The following is a 9,171-nucleotide window of genomic DNA, read 5'->3' as shown; positions in this document are numbered from 1 at the left end:
AATTTTCTTCTGGTTGGCCAGATATTCAGGATCTGAGAAAATTGATTCCTAAACAATGCAATCTAAAAGGAGAATGTAACATAGGTTTGTTAAGAAATAGACATGTGCTCATTGGGGTTACTCAACTAGAAGATTGTGTGCATTTATTATCAAAATCATCATTTTACATTAGTCAACGAAATTATTCTTATCCAATGAGAATACTAAAATGGGATCCCATGTTTGATCTAGAAGAAAAAACAACAAAAATCATTTTATAGATCTCATTCCCTTCCCTTCCACCAACTTTTTTTGGTAGAAAGACTATATTCTCATTGTCCACAGTAGTGGAGAGACCATTCCAAGTCTACATGGAAACCAAAAATCAAACTATGTCAAGTTGTGCAGAGGTCAAAGTAAAGGTAGACCTCTTAGGTGAGTTCCCTAAGGGCATTAACATTGGCATGAAGAATAAAAATGGAGGAGTTGCAGAAATATGAATTGGAATAAAGTATGACTATGTCCCAAAATACTGTAAGAATTGTATGATTCAAGGGCATAATGAACAATAATGCTATGTGTTGCACCCAGAATTATATCCTAAAAAGGAGGAGGAGGATAAGGGTAATACTCAACAAAGAGAAAAGAAGACAGAGAACAAAAAGGATAGCAAGAAAGAACGGAAGGAAAAAAAGGATCACAGGAAGAGCAATAATGAAGAAGAGTTTAAAGTACAAAGAAATAAAAAGGTGGATAGAGAAGAAGAAAAAAACAACAACTGGGATGGAATAGGGTTGATGTAACTACAAGAAATAAGTTTGAAGCCCTAGAGAACATGGAGAAGAATGAAGAAGAAGCAAAGGATAAATCAACAACAGAAGGAAATAACACAATGTATAATGAAAAAGAAGAGTTTACTAAGAAAAAAGAGCAGGATAAGATAAAACACAATTCAACACCCATTAGGTCAGAAGATTCAATGCTGAAGAATGATAACAAAGGAAAGGAAAAGACACATTGACCACAGTCATGTGCAAAGCATACAAAAAATAAGGAGTAGGAAAGTAACAATCATTGTATAAGCAGAGTGGGAGAGACTACTAGGAAAGTATCGAATAAAGTAGACAAAAGAGTAGAACAATCTTCACCAATGATACAAAAACAACACAATCAACATTATCAAGAAAACAGAAATAACACCCTAGAGCAGAAAAACACTATTGAGTTTCCTTTAAAAGAAGTACTTGATTTAGTTAAGGAGATTAATGATTAGATAGGGATCAAAAAGGATGAAGAGAAAGATGAAGAATTAGATAGCAATATTCAATAGATAAGCAAGTCAGGAGATTTATCTTATAGACACATTGATAGCTTAAAAAAAGAGGCAAGGAAATGCAGATTAGCATTGCCACTTCAAGTTAGAAAATGGAGTATAGATAAATCAACAAATAGTGATCAATGTTAAGGAAAATATTTTTGTCAAATATTAGATCACTTAACACTCAAAACTCATTTGAGAGGTTAATTGATTTAAATAGGAGACATCACTATTCATTTATAGCTCTGTTGGAGCCTTTTTAAGATTCACATGAGCTGGAACAATACAAAAGAAAGTTAGGATTTGCAAATGCCTTGGCTAACCGTTCAGCAAAAATTTGAATTTTCTGGGAGGATGATTGGGAAGCCCAAGTCATTTTGTATTCTATACAACAGATAACCATAAAGTTTAACAAAGATGGTAATGATTTCTATATTATTATTGTATATGCTAGGTGCAATGCAATAGAGAGGTTAAAACTATGGGAAGAACTGGAGAATATTACAGAGTCTAATCAAAACCCGTGGATAGTAGAAAGGGATTTTAATGTAATCAATTCAAAAAAAGAAAATTTAGGTGGATTAGCATTCACTCAGCAAAAAGCTACTGATTTTGATTTATGCATAAACAATTATGCACCGTTGGATATGGGTTTTGTTGGAAGCAGACATTCTTGGTGGAATAGGAGAATTGAAGATAAATGTATATTTAAAAGACTGGATAGAGTTTTAGTGAACCAAGATTTCTTGGATATTTTCCCTCCATAATGTTTCATCATTTAATAAGATAGGGCTCAGATTATGCACCACTTTATTTGGGGTATGATTCTACAGAAGAACCTACAGTCAAGTAGTTTAGATTTCTTAACATTTGGACTAAGCACCCACAGTTTAAGAAAGTAGTGCAGCAACACTGGAAGGTGGATTTTGCAGGAAATCCTTTTATAGAATTCCAAATCAAATTAAAAAATGTTAAAAAAGCTTTATCAATCTGGAGTAAGGTAGATTTGGGGAAAAAAATCAAAACATTGCTACATTAGAAGATGTGATAAGAGTGAAGGAAGCTTAATTAGAGGTAATGCCATTACCTATTAATAAAGCTGAGTTAAGTAAAACAAAAGTTGAATTGAAGAAATTTCTAAGGATAAAAGAGGAATTTTGAAAACAAAAAGCAAGAATGAAGTGGTTTGCAGAAGGTGACAAAAACACAAAATTTTTTCACTTATTAGTTAAAGGTAGAAGTAAGAAGCTTCACATAGAACAAATTACCAATAGTCAAGGTGTAATTATTCACACCAACAAAGAAATTGGGAGGAGACTATTACATTCTTCAAGGAACAACTTAAAGAGAAGGGTATAAGCCAAGATTGAAGTATGTTGCAGTGCATTCCTAAAATAATAATAGAAGAGCCAAATGAAGAAATGATAAGGTTACCAGATCAGGAAGAGGTTAAAGGTGTGGTTTTTGATCTATATGGAGAAAGTGCATGTGGTCCAGATAGTTTTTCAGGTCTCTTTTTTTCAGAAAAGCTGGGACATCATAGGTGAAGACATTATTAAATTGGTGAGAGTTTTTTTTTCAGGACAAGAATTGTTAAAGACATCACTAACCTCTGTGGCACTGACCGTATTAAGGAGATTATTTTTCATTACACGGGGCTATCATGGAGGCTTACTGCCTCTATGACCCAAAACTACCCCAAACACTATTCGAAAATTCTGAAACTCTTTCGGGTTACCCTTTTAACATCCCTGAACATAGTTTGAGTCAAATATTAATATTTCCAGCACACGAAGGCCAAAAATAAAATACCCAAAATTTTGAGGGTGTTATGTTATCCCCTCCTTAGGATCATTCTTCCTCGAATGATGAGATAGAACACGTTTCATACGAGAATGATAACAACACAGCAGAATAAAAATATAAAGCAGAATAACTACAAGGAAGAACAAAATTCATACCTCAAGCTTTTTCATCCATCATATGAAATAAAAATGGATACTGAGCCTTCATATCCTCTTTCGCCTCCTAAGTGGCTCATTCCACTTTATGGTTTCTCCAAAGGACCTTTACCAATAAAATATCTTTAGTCAACAACCTACGAACTTTTTTATCTAAGATCTGTAATGGGACCTTTTTGTAAGACAGCGAATTTGAGACACCAACATTCTCAACAGGAACCAATAAGGAAGGATCACCGACACATTTCCTCAATATGGACACATGAAAAAAAGGGTAAATAGAACCTAAACTCGTAGGCATTTCTAACTTATAAGCAATACTTTCCACTATCATTAAAATCAACTAAGGACCAATATAATGGGGACTAAGCTTTCCTTTCTTTCTAAAATGCCATACTCTCTTAATGGGAGATACCTTCAAAAACACCCAATCACCCATATCAAACTCTAACTCTCTTTACCTCACATTTGTATAGGACTTTTGGTGACTTTGGGAAGTCTTAAGTCTATCCCGAATCACCTTCACTTTCTCTATAGCTTGATAAACTAAATCAGGACCGAACAACCCTACCTCACTAACTTCGAACCATCCAATAGGGAATCTACACCTCCTTCCATACAAAGCCTCAAAAAGTGCCATACCAATGCTAGAATAATAGCTATTATTGTATACAAAATCTACAAGAGGTAATTGGTCAATGAAACTACCACCAAAGTCGATTACACAAGATCAAAGCATATCCTTTAAAGTCTAAATAGTCTATTTTTCTTGTCCATCCGTCTGTGGGTGGAAAGCAGTACTACGGGTTACTTTAGTCCACAAACCTCACTAAAATGACTGCCAAAAATAAGATGAGAATTGAGTACCCAGATCAGAAATAATAAAGACTAGAGTGCCATGCAACTTCACGATCTCTCGAAGAAACAACCTCGCATAGTCCTCAGTAGAATAACTAGTCCTTACTGGCAAAAAGTGAGCAAACTTAGTCATCCTATCCACGATGACCCAAATAGAATGAAATAGGTTTCGAGATCGCGAAAGGCCGGTAACAAAATCCATATTTATCACTTCCCATTTGCATACTAGTAACTCTAGTTCTTGAGACAACCCACTAGGCCTCAAGTGTTCCACTTTTACTTGTTGACACACTATGCACTTTGCCACAAAATTAGACATATCCTTCTTCATGTTATTCGATCAATAGATCTCTTTAAGGTCGTGATACATCTTTATCGAACTAAGATGAACCGAATAACGTGATTGATGAGCTTCGGCCAAGATTCTATCTCGCAACCCATTCACATCAAGAACACACAACCTCTTTTGGTACCTCAAGATACCATCACCACCAAACTCAAAATCCCTCACCTATTACCTACCTACATCATTCTTGATTTACATTAAGATAACATATAACACATGTTTCTCTTTCACCTTAGTGCCAAGAGATTATTTCGCCACCTCTTGTATAAATTCACCTCCATCATCAGAATCTAAGAAACAAACTCCAAGATTAGCCAACCGGTGAATATCCTTCACCAAGTCCCACTTTTCCTCCTCCATATGAGATAAGCTCCCCATAGATAACCTACTAAGACCATTGACAACCATGTTAGCTTTACCTGGGTGATAGTGGAGACTCATGTCGTAATCTTTAAGCAACTCAAGCCATCTCCTCTACCAGAGATTTGACTCCTTTTGGGTGAATACATACTACTGGCTCTTATGATCTAAAAAAATGTCAACATGGACCCCATATAAATAATGTCGCTAAATCTTTAATGTAAATACCACAGCTAACAACTCTAAATTATGAGTCGAATAATTCCTCTTATGTACTTTCAATTGCATAGAAACATATGATATCACTACCATGCTGCATCAAAACACAACCAAGTCCCACACAAGATGTATCACAATAAACCACAAAACCATCACTACCCTTGGGAAGGGCCAAAACCACAGCAAAAGTCAATTATCTTTCAGCTTCTCAAAACGCCCTTCACAAATATCAAACAATAGAAACTTCACCTTCTTCTAAGTTAACCTAGTCAAAGGAGCAACAATCGATGAAAAACTCTCCACAAACCTCTTATAATAACCCGCAAAACCCAAAAAACTTTGAATATCAGTTGGATTCATGGGTCTAGGCGATATCTTAACCACCACAACCTTCTGTGGATCCACCATGATCCCTTTATTAGAAATGACATAACCTAAAAAAGTAACAATATTCAACTAAAACTCACACTTTAAAAACTTAACATATAATTGTGGACCTTTTAGGGTCTGCAACACAACACGGAGGTGATTGAAATGATCCGCTTGCTTTTTGAATATACTAGAATGTCATCTATAAACACAATTATGAACAAGTCCAAAAACTGGCGGAATACCCGATTCATGAGATTCATAAGTGTTGCCGGGGCATTGGTCAATCTAAAAGACATGACCAAGAGCTCAAAATGCCCATATCAAGTATTAAAGGAAGTCTTAGGGATATCTTCCTCCCTAATCTTTTACTGGTGATATCCCGAACGGAGGTCAATCTTAGAGAAAGACTTAACACTCTGAAGTTGATCAAATAGATCATCAATCCTAGGAAGAGGGTACTTATTCTAACCTTCGCCTTATTCAACTAATGATAATCAATACATATCCGAAGAGAACCATCCTTCTTAGGCATGAAAAAATAGGGGCACCCTACGGAGACACACTAGGTTGGATGAAACTTTTGTCAAAATGGTCCTTTAACTGCTTCTTAAGTTCTTTTAACTCAGTTAGAGCCATTATATATAGAGGGATAGAGCTAGGACGGGTGTCCAAAAGAAGAGCAATCCCAAAATTAATTTTCCTAAAGGGAGAAAAACCAGGAAGACCATCAGGGAAAACCTTAGGAAATTCACTAACTATGGGAACGAATCGTAAGGAAGGACCCTCCAAGTTAGAATTCTTAACCCAGACCAGATGATAAAGATTTCCTTTGGAAATCAATTTCCAAGATCTAAGATAAGGTATGACCCTTCCTTTAGGCACTAGGGAACTCCCTTCCCACTCAATAACCAGCTCATTAGGGAATTTAAAGATGACCTTATGGGTTCGACAGTCTAAAGAGGCATAGCACAAGTGCAACCAGTCCATCCCCAAGATAACATCAAAAATAGATCCAGAGTTTCCCTACCACGAAAAGATACCACACAACCCCTATAGACCCTTTTAGCAACCATAAAGTCACCCACCGGGTAGAAATAGAAAAGGAGTCTAAAATACACTTGGGATCAAAACTAAAATACACAGCCACAAATGGGGTCACATAAGAAAGAGTAGACCCCAAATCAAATAAAAAGTACACATCACGAGAGAAGAGTTTTAACATACCAATGACAATATCTGGAGATGCCTCAGACTTCGACGGGTAGTAAGAGCGTACATGAGATTCCAACTAGTACTGTACTAAAAATGACACTTTTTGGTGTAGGTGTTGATGATATAGCAACTGGAATCTTATTATCCCTGAAGCAACCTTTTCCCTAGGGAAATCCCTCAGCATATGTCCCAACTAGCTATAATTGAAACTATAATTATTTTCCTAATCACAGAAACTATGATGCAATCGACTATACAGCCTACAAGAAGGATATGAAGGGGATAACTGGGCTTCATTATCCTGAGATTGGGTACCATATGCCCTAGAACCAGCACTGTTTAGAAAATAATAATCTTTTGACGACTTTGAATAAGGAGAAATAGCCATCGAATTTGAACCTGAGTTGGCTCACCTCTTCTTAGATGATTTCTTACTATCTGTACCACTCTGCTATTGACCTCCACCTTGATTAGAATACCGAAACTTCTTACTTTGCCTCTTCCCCATATCTGTTTACTTTTTTTTTCCTTCTCAACCTACTGCATATATACCATAAGTCTAGAGATGTCCATATTCTTGTTCAACAAGGCAACTTTACTCTCTAAAATCAATTCATGAGACAAACTAAATTAACTTCCTCATTCTAGACACTAGCTTAGGAGCATATTATGACAACTAGTGGAATTTCAAGGTATACTTCTTCACTGACATCCTACCTTGCTTTAAATTCACAAAATCCTTCTCTTTCGCCTCTCTCAACTCCTAAGGAAAGAATAGGACAAGAAAGTCACCAGAGAAATCCTCCCACAAGGTAGATTCAATATCATCATCCCTAAGCCGCTACAATTTCTCGTACCATTGGTACGCCACATCCTTTAACTGATAAGCGAAAAATTCCACACTCTCTACCTCAGTATCATGCATAACCCAAAAAACTTTTTCCATCTTAACTATGAAACTTTGAGGATCCTCCTCAACTGTACTACCAGTGAAAGTCGAAGGGCTCAACCTCATAAACTGGTCGACTCCAGTGGCCTCAGATGAACTCCCAACAATACTAGCAGAACCCATCTGACATGTTTGAGATGCCACCAACTAAATCAACAAATAAATGGATTGGTGAAACTCAACATTAGTGATATCTCCTCGAGGTGATTGAACAGGAGTGTCTCCCTCTGGAGAAAGATTAATGGAGGCAAGTGGGAATCCATGGGGACAATCAAAAGTAGTGACCCTAGACTAGGTTTGTACCCCATAAGTTAGACGAGATCCACCATCATTGTCCTTAGGTGGGGTAGATCAGTTTTCATGAGCTTCAGATCGTCTGGGAGGCATGATCTGAAAGGCAAATAAATGAAAGTTAAAGAAATCCAAGACCTTAGACTGTTAGCACGAAAATAAGATAAACAAAAAAGGAAAACATTCCTAAATACCTCATAGCCTCTCTCTTATAAGTGTGGCGCGCTACACACCCATAAATGAGACTCTACTTGACACGAATTTGTGGACTCTCCATAACACCGAAGCCTACGCTATGATACTAACTTTGTCATGACCCAAACTAATGCATGGCTGTGACGGATATCTCACATCCACCGAGGACCATAGACCACCCCTTTAGCCTATTCTAATGTAACTAATATATGTAAGATAATATAGGAAAGATAAATCCAAAAGTCTATATAAGATTATTATCCAAAAACCATCCATAATACCAAAACTAATATCGAACATCAATCATAATACCCATGTCCACAGTAGTCCAACAAAGCCTCTAACAAAATTGAATACTAGTAAAATATCGGGACATTCCCCGACCATAGCCAAAACAAATCTAAAATTAAGTCCAAGACAAGGGAAACCAAAACATAAAGTAAAGTCTTTCGGAAGATGAAAGCTCACCACTTTAAGTCAACTCTTGATCTAATCATAAACACCTGGTCACTGTGTAGGAAAGGTAGACTTACCCTCAGACCCTACATTATGTGGAGATACAACGTATGAAGAAGATTAGTTGTTAGAGAGCTAGCATTTAACTCAGGTAAAAGAGTAAAGTAATGCCATAATCCATAATATGAAAACCAGTAAAACCCAATACACAACATCATATGTAATACGTACACACATATATATACATATACACACACACACACACACAAATATATATATCATATGCCAGGAAAAAGGGAAAAGGGCTTAGTATTAGAGTAAAACCTTAACCTGGACTGTGTAGCTCTACCGTCCTAAACACACCCATAGGCTCTGTGGGTTTAGCTCCTCCTACTGAAAGGGCCCAGTACGTGTTAGTCGTATGTACTAGAGAAAAACCCAAAAAGGCTAATGCCATCCCCAAAATATAAAGTGTGTCTCATGCACACGATCACTATGACCAAACCTCATATCGACAAACATGAGTTTCCAGTATCGGTCCCCCCGAGACCTTCACCTTCTACGGCTTTGCTACACAACCCTCTTTAAGCCCATATTAAAACCATTTACACATTCCCATCCATTTACCAATGAGTCTTTTACTTAGGAATTTCCC

The sequence above is a fragment of the Capsicum annuum genome, chromosome 1 (genome assembly GCF_002878395.1).
Source record: "Capsicum annuum cultivar UCD-10X-F1 chromosome 1, UCD10Xv1.1, whole genome shotgun sequence".
In the NCBI taxonomy this organism is placed as follows: Eukaryota; Viridiplantae; Streptophyta; class Magnoliopsida; order Solanales; family Solanaceae; genus Capsicum; species Capsicum annuum.
The sequence above is the reverse complement of the archived record's forward strand: the minus strand, read 5'-3'. Positions refer to the sequence as shown.